The 14966-nt window shown below is 30.7% G+C and overlaps 1 pseudogene; it reads left to right on the top strand.

The window, feature by feature from the left end:
• The first annotated feature begins 2841 nt into the window (after positions 1–2841).
• Positions 2842–4632, top strand: LOC110686290 (annotated as a pseudogene).
• The last annotated feature ends 10334 nt before the right edge of the window (positions 4633–14966 follow it).

Raw genomic sequence — 14966 nt, 5'->3', positions numbered from 1 at the left:
AACCAAACATACACTTAATGATAATTAGAGATAATAGTGGTCAAAGTTAAGCATTGATAAATGTGTGTGCCATCAAATTGAGACATTTATTCAAAGACAGAATAAGTGTATCTAAAAATTATTAAAAAAACAAGAAAAAAAAAAAGATAAAAAGGTAAATAGGGTTAGTATAATGGGAAAGATAAGTGCGTCCTTACCGAATATGGGGAACTCCTACAGTCCTAGCTCCTATCAGTGTATAGTGAAATTTGGAAAAATATAATTTTAGGACCAAAATTGCAAACAGTGAAATACCAAGCAATCACTTTTTTTTTTTTTTTTCAACCAAAAAAAAAAAAAAAAAAGTACCAAAATATTGGTTTTTGTACATAAATCTTTTGGTCTTAAAATATGTGACTTTTGTACCACAAACGTACTGTGTGAGATTTTTGGTAAACACCACAGAGTGAGGCGCTGTGAGGTGTTAATTACTCAATTGGATCGAGTTGGATTGGATCGGGTTAGGTCAGGTCAACTTTTAAAGTTGAATCATGTTAAATTATCATGTTCACGCGAGTCCAAATCTAAATTGGATATTTTTCGCATCGGGTCAGATCGGGTGTGGTTTTAACACCTCTAGATGTGATTTATTTTATACTTCGTATTTGGTAAATAGCCTAATCCTATAAATTACCCTATTTTTAAATTAGCTTTGTTCATTACAATGGATTTTGTTTTGATAAAAAAATACGAAGTACTTCTTAAATACTACTCCCTCCATTTTCAAATACTTGCTCCATTTCTTCATGCGCGAAATTTTAGGAGAAATTGGAGAAAGCAATAAAATCTGGAGGTAGTGGGGTTAGAGGAAGGTAAATTGGATGAGAGAGAATCTAAAAGTGATAAAATATAATTTTACTGGGTCCTACTAGTTGAGAGAAATGAATTAAATATTATAAAATCTTTCCGAATAGGGAAATAGAGCAAGTGCTTAAAAACGGCCGCAAATGAAAAGTGGAACAAATATTTAAAAATGGATGGAGTATATGTTTTTTTTTTTTTTGGTGCTCTTATTTTTGAAATAGAGGGAATAGTAGTTTATTCATGTTAGGTCTTATTTCATTTGTGTTGATAAGTATTTTCTTAATATTAAATTTATATATATTTTATTAATGTGCAATTAAAGATATATATGGTCAGAATAAGAGTTAACCACACAATTAGGCCATCAATTCTTACATTTTTCACTCTTTGGGTACTCAATTTTTTTTCACTCTTTGGGTACTCTAACCCAAATTCCGGCCAATTAACTAGCCACTAACTCACCGTTAACTATAGTAATTAAATATTAATTAAATTTAATCAAAAATAAAAAAATACATCAAATTAGGTACTTAATTTTCAAAAAAAAAAAAAAAAAAAAAACTAAACAAGTTAAAAATATTATGACCAATTTTAGTTTAAGGAATTTTATACAAACAGAATACAAAGTACGGAGTATGTTAGTTTGAAGAAACTAAACAAGTTAAAATATTTGTTCTCAACTCTGGTTATAAAAATTTTACGTACCATCCAACGTACAACGACTTTTATTCATCCAAAATTCGCACCAATGAACAATTTAGTCAAAAGCACAATAGCATTGTTTCTGTAAATAGGGTAACCTAGTCACCCTAAAACATGGTGCATACGCCAAAATATACGAGATCTAGCAAGGGTGAGATTATTCAACCATGAATAGAGATAGAATATACTTTGTATAAAACTCTAAAATCTATACATGTACTTTTCAAACTATAGTTTTTAATTTATTTTTTAAAAAAAAAAAATCTAAATAGCTAGAATTTTAAAAGCACCTTAATAAAATTAAAAGTGGTCTAACATGGACCTCTGTGTAGGTTGAATAGTTAAGGTGATCTTACACTATTCAATATCAGCTAGATTTAAAAAATTAGTGTCATAAATAACTTGTAGCGGTGAATCGGCTTGATCTGTGACTCGTTATTCCTTTTTTTATGAAGTTGAGTTTTCTTTCTTGTTTTATTAGGTGGATTGGTGGTGGTGGCGGCGTTTTAAACTTTATAGTGATTTAATGACATAACTGTACAAATGTTTTTAATTGGTTATTATGTATTTGTCTTATTGAGTTTTGGTATATAAACTATTTTTTGGTACAAATTGTACGTTAAATTGTGGATCTCTTATTACAAATTGGGGCGTCTGACCTTATATTATAATTTTGGTACAAGTATGTTAATTTGAAGAAACTAAACAAGTTAAAAAAAAAAAAAAACTAAAAATTAACCCAAGGGACTCAATGGTTAACCCAAGGTACTCAATTCTTTCTGGGTATTTAATTTTTTTGGCCGGAAATTGGGCTTGAGTACCTAAACGGTGAAAAAAAAAAAAGTGGAGTACTCAAACGGTGAAAAATGTAACTATTGGAAGCCCATTTGTATAGTTAACTCGCAGAATAATGTGCTGACAAAAGTTATAGGATCAAAGTGAAAAGTTCATTTTAAAACAAAGACAGTACAATTTTTATTTTTAAATAAAAAACAATCAATGATCAATTTGTATGAATACTCTAATTAGTTTATCTATATACTTCAATTCCTATCATTTTTAAATCTAAATACAACAACAATAACTAGTTATTATATTAAAGAAAAGTATAATGAATGAGATGTCAGATGTATCCAAATCCTCGATCAATTCCTAGGAGATACGGAGTATTTGTCAAAATACTTTAGCGTCATTTATAACACAAAAATATCTTCTAATATCCCGATAAATAGTGAGTAAAAAAAATATTATCTTCAATTCAATTCAATTTGTTATTGGAAAAATTGACAAAAATAATTCAACGATCAGGGTAATCGAACGACACCGTGGTCGCTTTTACAGATTCTGAGATGTTTACTGGTGAAGCTGCTAAGAATCAAGCTTCTTTCAATTCTACCAATACCATGTTTGGTTTATTCCTTTCTTTTCGCTTCTCAATTAATAGTCACGTTGATATTGTATTTTTATTATTTTGATTTTGCAAATTGATTACTAAAAACATGGCTAATAATAATGTATGGTCTTTATTTGGATTAGCGAAATAGGACTTTGTGCAGTTATAAAAGTTATTCTGTCAATGCAAATTCAATTCTCTAAATTTGATCAAGTAATAGTGGCTTTTAACAGATGCAAAGAGGCTTATTGATAGTTAATTTGATTCAGTGATGAAACTGTAAAAAACGATATGAAGTTATGGCCTTTCAAAGTTATAGATGGTAACGACTCCGGAAAAGAAGATAGGCCGATGATTTATAAGGGCAAAATGAAGGTATTCACACCCGAGGAGATATCTTCAATGATCCTAATAAAGATGAAAGAAATCGCCAAGGAGTTCCTTGGAACACCGGTAAAGAATGCTATTGTCACTGTTCCGGCAGACTCCAATAATTCCCAGCGTGAGGCAACTATAGAGGCTGGCAACATTGCAGGACTTAATGTGGTTCGTATCATCAACGAGCCAACAGCTGCTGCCATGGCTTATGGTCTCGACACAAAGGCTACTAGTAGATTCAGCAGCGCAATCAATGTTCTAATATTCGACCTTGGTGGTGGGACATTTGATGTTTCCTTAGTAGCCATCAAGAAGGGTGAATTCACTGTAAAAGCTGTAAGCGGACACCCACCTAGGGGGAGGAGATTTCGATAACAGAATTTTGAGTCACTTGGTCAAGGAGTTTAAAAGGAAGCACCAAAAAGACATCAGTAAGAATCCTCGGGCTCTTGGAAGATTAAGAAATGCTGCTGAGAGAGCGAAGAGCAGCATCAGCTCCTCAAACTACAGTTGACATCGATTGCCTCTTCGAGGGCATTGATTTTCGAATAACCTTAACCCGTGCTAATTTTGAGAAGTTGAATATGGACTTGTTCATAAAATGTGTTGAAACCGTTAAAAACTGCCTAGACGATGCAAAGGTGAAAAAGGAAGACGTAGATGACATTGTCCTTGTTGGGGGATCAACCCGCATCCCAAGGTTCAGGAACTGTTACAGAGTTTCTTCGACGGAAAGGTGTTCTGTAAAAGCTTGAATCCAGATGAGGCCGTCGCATGCATACGGAGCAGCTGTACATGCCGCGATTCTGAGTGATGTTGGTAAAGAATTGGTTCTAGTCGATGTCATACCTTTTTCTCTTGGTATAAAGGGCAAAAAAAATAACCGTGATTTCGATGTTTTTTTTTTTCCGAGGAATACAGCAATCCCAGCCATGAAAAAACAGGTTTATGTAACTGCATACGACAACCAAACCAGTGTAGACTTCGCAGTGTTCGAAGGCGAAAGTACTTTAGTAACAGTAAAAGATAATAATTTCTTGGACATGGTTACAACTTCATATCTTCCACCCTTACCACAAGGCAAAATAAAGTTCGATGTATATTTCAATATTGATGTTTATGGAATTCTTACTGTGTCTGCAATGGAAACTCGAACAAAGCAAAGGAAGCAAATCACCATTCTCAATCATCAAAGGTGGACAACTGATACTGATACTTTTGGCAACATGATGGAAGAAGTAGTAAAGGATGATTTTGTGGGAGGATTATTGAAAAGAATTATTTCAAAGTTTTCGTTTTTGAATAAGAACAGCTGAACAAAAGGCAGGATGCCATTCAGTAAACATCACTATTGTTTTGCTTGTGTGTAACATCACTATTGTTGCTCGATCTTGTTGCAAATAATTTTGAAAGGCTCATTGATTTAGTTCTATGACATAATCAATTAATATTGTTTCATCTACACTATACTTAGTGTCCTCTTGCCGTGCAAACAATAATGTTTTGTTAGAAATAAAATACACTTAAATATTAGGTATGTCTTCACTCAAGAGCGTAACTTGAGAAATTAATTTATAATGTCTCCAAATACACATATTGACATATACACTAGCTACAAACTTGAGAACATTCAATCAAACTTTTATTTACCAGCTTTTCCTTGCTTAGCTTGTAAAGTAGTGGTAAGAGGAGGGTAAAGCCTTGATACAATTGTTAAATCAACTGAGCTGATTGAATAAACTTTTGTGTGAAAGTCAATTTGATTGGTACCTAGCTATTTTACACAATTAATTATCAATCAACAAATTTTTAACAAGTATTATTGTAAACCGATTTTACCATGGTAACTAAAACACTTGATTGGTAACTATTTTACACAAATAATCATCGATCAATTTTTTTTTTTTTTTTTTTACCATATTATTGTTAACCGATTTTACACAAATATTTTTGATTAAATATACTACACTTAAAAATCAAGTCCATTGAATAATGAATATACAACTCATAAAAGTCTTAAGTCACCCATCTGGCCTCTCTCTCCCTCTCACCACTTTTTACCTACCAAATAAAAAATTACTTTTGTCAAAAATTCTAGCATCTTTTGTTATAAATATTATTTTTAATTTAAAAAAAATGTAATGTTAAAAGGCTAAGATGAAACAATTAACATCATCAACGATTCAGATTAATATTTACCATAGTTGATCACTATACTAGAAGCGTCATTACTTTTGTTATTTGATTGGGTCCAAGTTTTGATTCGCTAACTAACAACTTTTATGTCAATTAGGTTAATTAAATTAGTTAAGTTTCATAATGGAATTCCATTTTCAATTCGTATTGTATGTTTTTGGGAGAGGAAAGGGAGGTTACCTATTATGTTAGTTGGAAGTAATTTAACTTCTACCATGACAAGTTTAAGTACTTCTTCAACCGCGACTAGTTGATTTCAATCGAGTTTATTTCAAAGCTACAATCCATTGATAAATCAATTATTTTTATTTTATTTCTTAGCTCCCTCAATTGCATTGATACAGATTGTACATTGCATTATAAATATGCTCCTACAATAATATCGATAATGTCGATTTATCCATGATTATACCATATATTATTGTAGGTGTTTTCCCACATTAAAGAATGTAGATGAAATAATTCACTATAAGCTCAAAGAGTTATCCCTTTTTTTACTTTTATTTATTTTATGTTTTTTGGAAAAGGTAAGAGTTATCCCTCCATTGCCTATTGGTTTTGTCATGTTAAAATTCGGCCCAGCTTGTATACTTTGTATAACCTAAATTTTACCCTCCTCCGAATCATTTTTGGGTAGTCCACTTTCAATATTTTCAAAACTTGAAGTTCAAATTATGGGGCTAATATAATTTAAATTGCCTTCGGCCAACTCATAATCATGCTTTAGATAAGCTCGTTTGCCCTAATGGAGATAATCCACTTGCAAATAAAGAACCTAATCAATAATAATGCTCGTCAAAATTAAATAAGCTAATCATTCTAGATTAGTTAATTAATTTGCAAACGGAGGAACTTTTTTTCCCTATAGAGTTCAAATTCTTTAAAGAAGAAAAAGTAAAAATCAATTATGAATAATTATTTTAGCTTCAATATGTAAAATAAAAAACAAAGAAAATCAATAATATATTACTTGCAAATAAAAAAAATAAAAAAAATTGATCACCGATGCTTAATTGCTCATTGTACTATAATTAAAATTCAATTCTAAAACTAATACCCTTTCTTATACACATATCAATACTTAATATACACAAAGTACCTAAATTAAATCGATTACCAAATAAATGAAACTACACATTCTAAAAATAAATTTTTTCAAAAAATATTAAAAATTACAGCATTTACATTAAAAATTCCACTAATTCTATTTGCAAGAAATACTCTCTATAACAACTCTAAAATGATGTGGTTCACAAGGAATTTGTAGAACACCTTGTTGATGATACCCGAACTCGTTGGCGGAAACGCGTAACAATTCAACAATACAAGGATGGTTCATCCAACCAAGAGGCACCATAAATCTCTCTTCTTCCTCCTCACTTTTCCCTACCAAAATAGGCACGTACCCTCTTTTTTTAGCTTGATTATGTCTTTGATGTTTGTTCTTCACTTCATCCTCACAACATGATGATAATCTTGAGTATCGAGGAGGCGGCGAAGATTGTTCCTTCTTCCTTACTATCTTTCCGATCAAACCCTTCATTATTATTATTGTTGTGGATTAACAATGATATTGAAAGAGAGAAAGTAATTACGAAGTATGTGTTTAATTTTTTGGTTGCTTGAAGCCTTGAATAATAATGCAATTATGTACATGTATATATATATATATAGTGGTTTTTAATTAGATAGCTTTTAATTGGATAGTCAGTTGTCGTTTTCTTGAATTAGTGGACACGTGTAGGTTAAAAGTTAGTTTGAAAATATATTTGAGTCAAAGATATAGAGCATTGAAATTCAGTCAACAAAATTCTACCGAAGCCAATCAAAAGACAAGTAGGGTTGCTAAAAATACAAACTTCTAATTTGAATTCGTTATACTACTAATGGTGTATTAGCATAAATAAAAGATCAACAGGTATAATTCTATTTAGCAAATACATTATGAGCCATGGGTTCTATATTAGAACATTTTTTGAGAAATAATTTCGAGTTTTATTCTGTTGTATATAATCCCAACCCAAAAGATGCACTAGAGGTTGATCTCGACAATATTTATTAAAAAAAAAACAAAAAAACTAGCCAAATTGACACTGGTTATTCTTAAATACTCTCTATTCCAAGATGTTAAAATTCTATCTTAAATGAGGTTGAACAAGTATTTTAGGGATTTAGATCATTTGAAAATTTTTTCTTGTTTCCCCCTCTAGCGAGTCTCATACTATAAATACAAAGAAATTATCTCGATTTTTTTCAGTAATTATTATTTTTTTTTAATGCAATTTCAATGATAATACTGTTAACAATGTAAACATTATCCAATGCTACAAATTTATAATTGAGCTTGTAATCTGTAAATAATGGTGAATATCAAGGAAATTAATTGGCAAAGTTTCAGGGACTACTCAAGATTCAAGAACTCAAGGTGTACATAAAATCTTAATGTGTCAATTAGCTTAATTAATTATTTAAATTTTCATGAGTTTTAATTGAAATTTCATAATGAAATACCAATTATGTCTAGTTTTTTTTTAATTATTATTTATTATTATTTTTTGTTGTTGTTGAAGTAGTAGTAGGAGGAGGTAAGGAGAATGTGGATTGCTAAATATCGCCCGTAAATCTTCACGTAAAGGCCACAAATTTTCATTGAATTGACACTTTTGCCCTTAATATAAAAAAAAACCTCACACACTCTCATCACCTAACCTCTCACCCATCTTCTTTCTACCGCATGGATTGGGGGCGACGGAGGCGGAGGAAGGCGGTCAGCCGGTCACGGTGGCAAGGTATTTTTTTTTTTGAAAAAAAAAAAAACCTCGAAGAGAGCGGAGCGCCTGGCTAGGACGCTGTGGCTACGGTGGCGGCGCCCAAGCCAGACGCCAGCCCCACAGCGGCGGCGGCTTGGCGAGATGCTAGGGCCACGGTGGTGGCGTCTTGTGAGGGCGCCGTTGTCGTGGCTCTGGCGTCTTGCCCAGCCGCCGCCTCCGTGGGCTCCGCCACCCTTTATTTTTATTTTTTTTGTTTTTGTTTATATTTTTTTTTCAGTTTTCTGTAAGTTTTTTTTTAATTTTTTTTCAGATTTTTTTTTTATGTTTATATTTTTTTTCATTTTATTGTATATTTTTTTGTTTATTTTTATTTTTTTTTTTCAAATTTGTTGTATTTTTTTTATGTTTATATTTACTTTTCAATTATTTATATGTTTTTTTTTTTCCAATTCTGTTGTAATTTTTTTGTTTTTTTTTTTGTTTTTTTTATGTTTATATTTATTTTTTATGTTTTGGTAATTTTGTATGTTTTTCTTTTTATTTTGTATTTTTTTTGTTTTTATTTATTTTGCTGTGGTTTGTTAATTTTTTTTATGTCAATTTGTTAGTATTATTTTTGTTTTTTTTTTTTCGGTTCGTTATTTTTTTTATGTTTATATATATTTTAATTTTTTTAATGGAGTTAGGTATCGCATTTTCGACCTGGTACGAGGAAGAGTATGGAAGTTATTAGTAGTAGAAACTATTCAATGGAGAGCTCGGGGCCCAAACACGTTAGATCGGGTACGTGGTATTTCGCCCTCGGTTCGCAGAGAACGGGTTCACCATCCTGAGGAGGATGAAGATGATGATGGTGAGGAGGAGGAGGACGCAGACGAGGATGTAGATGATCAGAGTGGACCATATGATGATTACGGTCCATTCAGTCAGAGGCTTGATGATATGTATGAGACGCATAGGGTATATGTGCGTAAGGGTAGAGATGGTAGATTTGTTAGTAGATCGGGCATATCTATCATCTACGTCCACTGTGTCTGCGGTAAGCAGAAAACGGCCGAGGACTTTGCGCAGTGGCAGTGGGCATCAAAGAGGGATCACTGATCTGTTGGCAGTTTATTTATAGAACATTTTGTACATTATCATAGTAGTTTGTAAAATCTGACATTATCGTTTAAGTTTGTAACATTTGACATTATCATTTTAAGTTTTTAAAATTTGACATTATCTTTTTAGTTTGTAACGCGCAAATACTAATTAGTATGCATGCTAGATATAAATTTAGTCAAAATTAGAATACAAAAAATAAATAACTGGAATAAAAATAGCAATACAAATACAAGGTTACCGAATTTGGGTCGAAGTCGTGTTAAATTTCTTCCGCTACTTGTTAATTTCTTCAATTTATGGTAATATCGTTCTTTTTCTAATCAATTTCCTTGCTTTTATGCTTAAATATCATTCAGATATACTTGGTTTTATTGATTTGTTGTGAAATTACATTGAATTTTTATTTATTGTGTACTAGTAGAAAGCCATTGTATTTAAATCTAGGGTTTAACTATATGGCATGTTGCGTGCATGGGGTTTATTGAGCGTTTTAGTTGATTTACGTTTCAATTATTTTGGGTTTTAGTCTAATTGATTGACAATCTCAAATCTTGCAGAATTTCATTTAATTTGGTTTTGTTTTATTACTCAGATCATCCCTTTTCATTTTCTCGGCTGGGTTTTGCGCTATGAACTCGATACATCATACCATGTCGCCGTCTAGAGTCCTCAAGAGATTTATGACTTGCTACTATTAAACAAAAACCAGATCTAATTACAACCTGTTTTTCCCAATCAATCGCTTGTTGAGCATCTTCGAAGGGACCATCATGTACAAAAATCTCACTATAATCATTTTCGTCTCCACCATAATCCTGCAACAATGCCATATTACTTTTAAATATATATAATTATATAAATATTAAGTTAATACATTTAACACAAAATTAACACATAAGTAATTTCTAAATTTTTTATTTGTAAATTTAATTTCTATATTTAACGCATAATACATTTAATTTCTAAATTTACACATAATTAACACAAAATTAACACATAATTATGTATAAAAGTATTCATACACATACAAAATTAAAACATAATTTTATGTTTTTTTTTGAAATTATTAACACATATTTAATTTACACATACAAAATTAAACATAATTTTATTAACACATATTTAAAACATAATTTCAAATTAAAACAAAATTTTATTTTATTTTTACTTATTAACACATATTTAATTTCAAATTTATCAAAGTTAAAAAACCACAAAAAAAAAAAAACAAAAAAACAAAAACTTTAAATAAAATTATAAAAAAAAAATAAATTACAAAAAGTAGGGGTACGGCGTTTGGCCAGGACGCCACCACCGTGGCGGTGGCGTCTGGCCCAAACGCCGCTATCGTGGTGGTGGCGCCTGGCCGAGACGCCACTACCATGGTGGCGGCGTCCTAGCCAGGCGCCACCGCCACTTGTTGCGGCGTCCCGGCCAGACTAACAAGTTTTGATTTGCTAACTATCAACTTTTGTCAATTAGGTTAATTAAATAGTTAAGTTTCATAATGAAATTCCATTTTCAATTCGTATTGTATGTTTTTTGGAGAGAAAGGGGGGTTACCTATTATATTTAGTTGGAAGTAATTTAACTTCTACCATGACAAGTTAAGTACTTCTTCAACCGCGTCTAGTTGATTTCAATCGAGTTTATTTCAAAGCTACAATCAATTGATAAATCAATTATTTTTATTTTATTTCTTAGCTCCCTCAATTGCATTGATACAGATTGTACATTGCATTATATATATGCTCCTACAATAACATCGATAATGTCGATTAATCCATGATTATACCATATATTATTGTAGGTGTTTTCCCACATTAAAGAATGTAGATGAAATAATTCACTATAAGCTCAAAGAGTTATCCCTTTTTTTTTATTTTATTTTATGTTTTTTGGAAAAGGTAAGAGTTATCCCTCCATTGCCTATTGGTTTTGTCATGTTAAAATTCGGCCCAGCTTGTATACTTTGTATAACCTAAATTTTACCCTCCTCCGAATCATTTTTGGGTAGTCCACTTTCAATATTTTCAAAACTTGAAGTTCAAATTATGGGGCTAATATAATTTAAATTGCCTTCGGCCAACTCATAATCATGCTTTAGATAAGCTCGTTTGCCCTAATGGAGATAATCCACTTGCAAATAAAGAACCTAATCAATAATAATGCTCGTCAAATTTAAATAAGCTAATCATTCTAGATTAGTTAATTAATTTGCAAACGGAGGAACTTTTTTTCCCTATAGAGTTCAAATTCTTTAAAGAAGAAAAAGTAAAAATCAATTATGAATAATTATTTTAGCTTCAATATGTAAAATAAAAAACAAAGAAAATCAATAATATATTACTTGCAAATAAAAAAAATAAAAAAAATTGATCACCGATGCTTAATTGCTCATTGTACTATAATTAAAATTCAATTCTAAAACTAATACCCTTTCTTATACACATATCAATACTTAATATACACAAAGTACCTAAATTAAATCGATTACCAAATAAATGAAACTACACATTCTAAAAATAAATTTTTTCAAAAAATATTAAAAATTACAGCATTTACATTAAAAATTCCACTAATTCTATTTGCAAGAAATACTCTCTATAACAACTCTAAAATGATGTGGTTCACAAGGAATTTGTAGAACACCTTGTTGATGATACCCGAACTCGTTGGCGGAAACGCGTAACAATTCAACAATACAAGGATGGTTCATCCAACCAAGAGGCACCATAAATCTCTCTTCTTCCTCCTCACTTTTCCCTACCAAAATAGGCACGTACCCTCTTTTTTTAGCTTGATTATGTCTTTGATGTTTGTTCTTCACTTCATCCTCACAACATGATGATAATCTTGAGTATCGAGGAGGCGGCGAAGATTGTTCCTTCTTCCTTACTATCTTTCCGATCAAACCCTTCATTATTATTATTGTTGTGGATTAACAATGATATTGAAAGAGAGAAAGTAATTACGAAGTATGTGTTTAATTTTTTGGTTGCTTGAAGCCTTGAATAATAATGCAATTATGTACATGTATATATATATATAGTGGTTTTTAATTAGATAGCTTTTAATTGGATAGTCAGTTGTCGTTTTCTTGAATTAGTGGACACGTGTAGGTTAAAAGTTAGTTTGAAAATATATTTGAGTCAAAGATATAGAGCATTGAAATTCAGTCAACAAAATTCTACCGAAGCCAATCAAAAGACAAGTAGGGTTGCTAAAAATACAAACTTCTAATTTGAATTCGTTATACTACTAATGGTGTATTAGCATAAATAAACGATCAAAAGGTATAATTCTATTTAGCAAATAAAATATGAGCCATGGGTTCTAAATTAGAACATTTTTTGAGAAATAATTTCGAGTTTTATTCTGTTGTATATAATTCCAATCCAAAAGATGCACTAGAGGTTGATCTCGATAATATTTTTTTTTAAAAAAAAAAAAAAAAAAAAAAAAAAAAAAACTAGCCAAATTGTTGACACTAGTTATTCTTAAATATTCTCTATTCCAAGATGTTAAAATTCTATCTTAAATGAGGCTGAACAAGTATTTTAGGGATTTAGCTCATTTGAAAATTTTCTCTTGTTTCCCTCTCTAGTGAGTCTCATAATAAAAATATGAAGAAATTATCTCGATTTTTTTTAGTAATATTGTTTTTTTTTTAAATGCAATTTTAATGATAATATTGTTAACAATGTAAACAATATCCAATGCTACAAATTTATAATTGAGCTTGTAATCTGTAAATAATGGTGAATATCAAGTAAATTAATTGGCAAAGTTTCAGGGACTACTCAAGATTCAAGAACTCAAGGTGTACATAAAATTTTAATGTTTCAATTAGCTTAATTAATTATTTAAATTTTCATGAGTTTTAATTGAAATTTCATAATGAATTACCAATTATGTCTAGTTTTTTTTTTATTATTATTTTTTTTATTTTTGTTGTTGTTGTTGTTGTAGTAGTAGGTAAGGAGAACACCCTTGCAAGTATGGGGAAAATTGGGGATCCTACGTACTTGGGGTGAAAAACTGAGAATCGAACCCCCTTTTATAGGAATGGAATGAGAGCTTTCAACCAATTAGGCTAACCTTGATTTTCATGAAATAACACCAATTATGTCTAGTTGGAAGTAACTATATATGTAACAAACTGATCGTACATATTTGTGTAGTGTCACACTGTCACGACAAGTTTAATTTCTTCGACCACGACTAGTTGATTCAATTCGACCAAAATTATTTCAAAGCAACAACCGATCAATATTTTCATTATTGTATATCCCCTTAAATGTATGCAGATTTTATGTTGCATAAGCGAGTCATACTATGACTAATTCTTTTTATGCTCCTACAATAATATCGATAATGTTGATTAGCTCCCATGATCAACCCACATTTGACTAGAGGTGAATTCCCATATTGAAGAATGTGAATGAAATAACTCAGTATATATGAGCTCAAAGAGTTATCCATCCTAATTGCCTAATGGTTTTTGATATAATAACTCTCCTTTGAGCTTGTATATATTTAATCTAATTCTCCCTCTCCGAATCCCTTTTGGGTAATCCATTTTCAATATTGTCACAAATTTGATGTTCAAAATTTGGGGCTAGTGTAAAATTAAATTCAATTAAAGTTGCCTTTGGCCTACGCAATTACACATAGTCATGCTTTGGATTAGCTTGCCCTAATAACAGAGATCGATAATCACTAGCAAATAAAGAAGCTAATAATAATAATGCTCGTCAAAATAAGCTAATCATTCTTACTTAGTTAATTTTTTTTTTGGATAAATTACTTAGTTAATTAATTTGTAAACTTTGGGACCTTTTTCCTATATAGTTCAAATTCTTCAAAGAAAAAAAGTAAAAAAAAATTATCACTTGACGAAATAAGAAATATAAGATAAAAATCAAAGAAAAGTTTAAAAAATTACTTGTAAATAATAAAGAAAAGTGATAACCAATAATCATTGTATCGATCTTATAGTACTGATTAAAATTCAATTCTAAAACTAATACCCTTTCTTATACATATATCAATACTCTATATACACAAAGTACCTAAATAAAAATAAAAAATAAACGATATACTACTACATCTTCTAAAATTAATTTTAAGGTAACAAATAAAGAAAATTACTCCGTTCAAAAATAATAATAAAGAAAATTACTGTAAAAATTACAGCGTTTACATTAAAGATTCCTTAATTTCTATTTGCAAGAAATACTCTCTATAACAACTCTAAAATGTTGCGGTTCACAAGGAATTTGTAGAACACCTTGTTGATGATAACCGAACTCATTAGCGGATACACGTAACAATTCAACAATACAAGGATGGTTCATCCAACCAAGAGGCACCATAAATCTTTCTTCTTCTTCCTCACTTTTCCCTACCATAATAGGCACGTACCCTTTCTTTTTAGCCACTTTATCATGTCTTTGATGTTTGTTCTTCACTTCATCCTCACAACATGATGACAATCTTGAGTATGGAGGCGGCGAACACGATGAAGATTGCTCCTTGTTCCTTACTATCTTTCCGATCAAACCCTTCATTAT

The sequence above is a fragment of the Chenopodium quinoa genome, unplaced genomic scaffold, assembly GCF_001683475.1.
Source record: "Chenopodium quinoa cultivar QQ74 unplaced genomic scaffold, ASM168347v1, whole genome shotgun sequence".
Classification (NCBI taxonomy): Eukaryota; Viridiplantae; Streptophyta; class Magnoliopsida; order Caryophyllales; family Amaranthaceae; genus Chenopodium; species Chenopodium quinoa.
The sequence above is the reverse complement of the archived record's forward strand: the minus strand, read 5'-3'. Positions and strand labels throughout refer to the sequence as shown.